Here is a 5480-nt window from a genome sequence, read left to right as displayed (position 1 = left end):
CTTCTGTGTTCTCCTTTTCCCTCTTTATTCTCACTTTGTCTTTATTCTCATTCTTTAAAGCCCTTAGTGTTATTTTCTAACCAAGGAATATCACAGACATCTTTCAATAAAGAGAGAAGCTAACTGAGCATGACTCAAGTCATTCCTATCCCACATGGTTCATATACATTCCTTCTGACCTGTCAGGCAAAGAATGGTCACAGGCATTCACTACATAAATCAGTAATCAATAATACTGCTCCACATCACCCTAAAGACCAATGATACTCTGAGCTCTGTGTACTCTGGGCTGGGCAATCCATGCATAAGAGTTACTTGGAGATGGTGAAAATTTGGCTTCATCCAACAGCATCTTCCTGTGGGCCAAAAGACAATATTATGTTGAGCACTGTTAATTGCATCCAAAAAGTGTGCAGTGGTGCACTTTACATTTGAAATCTTTTTCCATGAAGAGCAATACAAGGCAATTCTTAATTCTGCTATTGACTGTGCACATGAAAATAGAGCCTAAAAAGAGAGACATGCAGCAAAAGCTGCTGGCTCGTGGTCAAGACTTGTCAGGATGAAGTGTGTTCTATTTACCTGTTTTTACTTTAATAATAATACTTTATTATCATTAAAAGCATAATGGAGAAAGGGGTTATTGCTACCATTATTTAAAAATCCATCTTCACTGAAGAGAGAAGAACCTGTGTGATAAAGAAGGATACCATGTTTCCAGGTGTCCAGCAGTGGGCTGACATGGCAGTGGAAACTACTAAACTAAACTGTATTATTCCTGACTTAGGAGTAGCCCAGTCCCCACTGCCTCTGTAGGCATGAAGATGACAGTGGTGATGCTCTTTGGATAGAGCTGCGGAGGAAAGTTGCTGGCAAAGAATCAAAGGGGAAGCTACAGAAATGGTGCTAGTGCAAGGTGTTTCCAACATGTCATATTTCTTGACATATGCACCAAAATTGCAGCAAAAGAGAGCTTGTGCAGCTCTCTAGGAGGCTGGGGAGGGGCTGAGAGCCCCCAAAAAGTTAGTGAGAGCAAATCTTTGAACTCATTTTTTTAGGACAGTAGTCCATGGACATGTAAACTTTGTCCCATGAAGGTTTTGGGTATAATCTCTAAAGCCTTGTGTGACTTGAAACTTCTTTAGTAATTGTAACCTGACACTGTTGCTTTTAATAATGTAAAGGCTTTGACTGAACCTTGGCAAAGTCATCCATTACATGTGGAATTAGCCCATAACTTGTTTCATGACTTGTAGGGCAACTGAGATTCACTCTATACCCAGACATACGGGCACTGGGTTATCATCTAAAACACCAGCAGGCTGTTGACACCGACTGTCTTTTTTAGGTAGCGATCTTTGAAGCTTGACTTATATATTTTGAACATAATTTAAAAAAGGTAGTTCAATAGTAGATTAATCTTCCAGCTGGCTCCTCCCAAGGACCTGGCATATATGGAACAGTGACATGACAGATCCACTACTTTGCTCTGCTGTCTCGTTGTTGAAAAACTCTGTATGAGTGATTTAATGTTTAGAATTTTCCCTAGAAATCCCTATTATTTCACAGCAGTCTCATTCTAGAGAAAGAGGCAGTGACCTTAGTTTGCCTTGAATCAAGCTTTTTTAAACTTTTAGATACTCTGACAGCTCCACTGTTTCATGGCAGTATGAAATTTTACAGGGAAAGAACTTTTAAAAGGGGCTTTTTTTGTTGTTATTTTCAGGGTTTGGCTGCTAGAAATCAGTTTCCTTCCTGCAGCTTGTGTTTTTCTGGACACCGATATGGTATCAAGGCAGTAAGTAAACACGCAGGCTCTGTGTCCAAGCAGAGGCAGACAAATACGCTGAGTAGTCTAAAACCTGGCATAGTTGTGTAAGACTGCGAGCAGAGACTTCTGGACTTGCTTGGACTGCCTCCCACCCCACCTGACCTTCCTTTGAATCTGTTAGGTAGCTTCCCCAGGGCCCTCACATACAAGAAGCAAGGGTCTCCTTACTGCCTCCCAACTCTGTGTGACACCAGCCGTCCATTCCCGTCAAACAGCTATCAAACAGCACTGACTCTGCTAGCTCGGAACAGGAGCAAATCTGAGAGCTTCAGTGGTAAAATACCGTTGGATTTGAGATAGAATAACTATTTTGAAACCCACATCTGACATGGGGGAATGGATGTGCCTGAGGCATTCTCTGCAGAGCAACTATGGCATGAGCAATGGCCATCAACGTTTCTCCCTCCTGCTTGTTCTCAGTACTGTCCCCCTGCCTGTGAGAACACTTTGCTCAGGAGTCTGGAGAGAAGGTTTGTCCCTCCCACCCCAGCGTGTTTGTGCACCGGGAATGGGGCTGAGAACTGCCTATTTTTTCCACAGAAGGATGGTGGGCCTTGCTTAGGTGACTGGATATTTATGATACTATCACTGAGAGAAAGGACGCTTCCCATATCAAGAGATCATCAGACTGTACTAATGCTACCTGTCACATCCACTGTGTCTTGAAAACAAATCTCAGTGAGGAAGGTTATCATGGAACTCTTTAACCGATCCCCTCATATGTCCCTTGCATCAAAGAAACCAATTAGGCTGTGCTGCCTGCTTGCCTAAACCTCACTTAGGAGGGAAAGGAGCTGGCAGGATTAGGGATACACTGGAAGAGAGGAAAACAGCTATATTTCAGAATCCCTGCCTAGAAGAAGTCACTAGTACCCTTTTTTAGTTCTGTTGTCAGTGCTAGTAACATTAGTGTAAAGGAACAGGACTTAACACTTGAGCTGCCTAAAGCATTCCATTTGAGTGATTCATTTAATGCATTCGGTCTCTCCTACCCCGATACTTACTCGCCAATTACTACTTAGCAAACATTGACTTTTCCAAATAATACTATATACTTCTTAATTTTCTGCAACGAATTTATGTAAAGAAGCACATTTTACTCCCCCAGAGGTGAAAGTGGAGTTTATGTGTGTTCTGAGGAGAGATGCACAGTTTCTTCAAGCATACAGCAAGACGTATGCTTGTGAAAAGTTTAGCCAGAAGGACAGCGAGGCACAGAGGCAAAGTGAATTTCAGAAGTAATACTCTAGTTTATTAAAATTTTTCACTTAGCATTTTCTGGAAGTTGACTTTGGGATTTCTTACTTTTGTGACATGGCAAGCACAACTGTAACAATGACCTTTCTAGAGTCTTCGAGTAGCAGAGTTTAGCTCTGCTCTGAAAAGCGATCACTGTCAACTTTTCATTAATAAAAATACTTAATAGAAATAATTAATAGAGAGTACTGGGATGCCCCAGATAATGGGAAAAATGGAAAATACATTTCTGAAAACTGTCTTTGAATATGTTACCTTCTTATTAGCAGTTATGTAGAGTTAACCTTACTCATTCTGGAATCAAAAAGAACCATTTTTGATCTTTTACTTTGTAGTTCAATTGAGGCAGCAGGGCCATAGGGAAGGATGCAGCATTCTGCTCCTCCCTTACCAACTGAATGGGTCCAATCTGTGACTTCCCAGAAGACGCGTGGAGGGAGGCAGGGGAACTGTTGCTTTGTGCCTGTAGCATTAGTCAGGGACAGAGACTATTTAAACAGCAGAGCATTTCTTACTGACAAGGCACAAGGAATCAGAATACAGCATGATTTTTGTGAGACTTGGGTGAATTTACATATGCCAAGTAATGATAGCCTTATAAAAATAAGCACATTGTGTTTGGATTCATTAGGCTTCAAGTACTCCCACCTTCCCATATGGTTTTAGCCACCATTTCATTTATGGAAGTACAGGAGAGACAAATAGATTCATGTTTACATTGCAGTTTGCACATATACATGCACTGATGGCCAAATGTTTTCAACAGAAACCATTCATGTGGTGCATCAGAGCCCAGCTGCAGTGACCTTAGGGGTTCTACAGGGCTCATCTATTTCTTCTGCAGGAAAAGCCTCCAGGGTTTATGGCAATAGGCATTCAACTTCTGATTAGGAAAGATTTTGAGCCTCTCTACCTTCCAGGGAAGTAGCTGGTGTTTCCAGGTGCTCAGTACTATTCTGAATTGGAGCTTAGCTAGATTTTGGAGTAGCCTGGCTCTTTTTATTCATGTACTTATGTTCTGGGAGGGTTTTTTTCATTCCTTTTTATGGTGGTGCCCGGATTTTTATAATAAGATGCATCCAATAAATTAACAGATAAATCTTTATTGCGGTCACTCCCTGTGATTCACAGTACAAAAATGTGATGCTTTGGTTTACCAACAGTCTGTCTAATTCAGCTTGCTTTCTTGAGTCTCTCCTGCTGTGTTAGAGCATTTCTCAGACCACCTACCAAGCTGCATTTTTATTGTCATTAAATGCCTCCGTCCCTAAGTGCTAGAAATATATCCTCTTTAATTCCAGGCACTAATATCTCTGGAGAAACGCTTTTTATATTAATTCAAAACAAGAACAGGCTGGATAAAAAAATGGATGGGTACAAAGAGTCTGGTTATGCCGCTGAGACCCTAAAGAGTGTGTAAGAAAATACAAGATTTTCTCATATTATAGTATAGTAAAGAGACCACTGCATATCACCATTGCTCCCCTCAACAAGCCCAACAGGCAATAGGGATTTTTCTCTAGCTTGTACAGTAGTTTTATACTCTTAAAGGAAAAGGACCTGCACAAGAGCAAAATAGAAGATGGGATAAAAAGCAACAAGATAGCTGGCTTTGATAAGATAACTGGCTAGAGCTTGCTTATCACAACTTCAAAAAAATCATTAGATAAGGTGCCGCATGGTGATTAGTGGAGGAATCATAAGGGTGATGGAAGGGGGGACAACAACAGGTAGTGCTGAAAGTCAAAGTATTGTGCTGAAAGGAAGGCTTTTCTCAGGACTGATCTTGTCTTGACCATTAATGGCCTTGGCCAAATGATCAGCGTGGTGCTGATGAAAGGTCCAAAGCTAGGAGGCATTTTCAGCATAGAGATGCTTCCAGTAGAGAAATGGAACTATTGTGCAATTGTCCGAGAGCCTGTTATGACCACTCCTGAAACAGCACATACAACTCCTGTCACCAATATCCCAGAAAGATGGGTATGAAGTGGAACAGAGCACAGAAAGGTACTAGGATGACCAGTGAATTGGGGAATCTGTTTTACAGGATATTAAGAGCTTTGGTAGTTCAGTCAGGCAAAATGAGGAAAGAGGGGATATGATTTCTGTCTATAAATACATCAAGCCACAAAACTCTCAAGAGAGAGAACAGCTATTTAAGCTTAAGGACAATGTTGGCACAAGAACAAATGGGTATAAACTGGCTGAGAATAAATTACTCTGGAAATTAAACGAAGGTTTCTAACCATCAGAAAGAGAAGTGAGATTCTGTAACATCCTTCCAAGGGAAAAGAAACAGAATGAATTTTAAGATGCAGCCTGATCTTTTGTGAAAGGACTTCTGTGATGGTGCTGGTAGCAGGAAGAGTGGACTACATGACCAAGGACTGTC

The sequence above is a fragment of the Charadrius vociferus genome, unplaced genomic scaffold (genome assembly GCF_000708025.1).
Source record: "Charadrius vociferus isolate BGI_N301 unplaced genomic scaffold, ASM70802v2 scaffold14, whole genome shotgun sequence".
NCBI classification, from domain to species: Eukaryota; Metazoa; Chordata; class Aves; order Charadriiformes; family Charadriidae; genus Charadrius; species Charadrius vociferus.
This window is presented reverse-complemented; position numbering follows the sequence as displayed.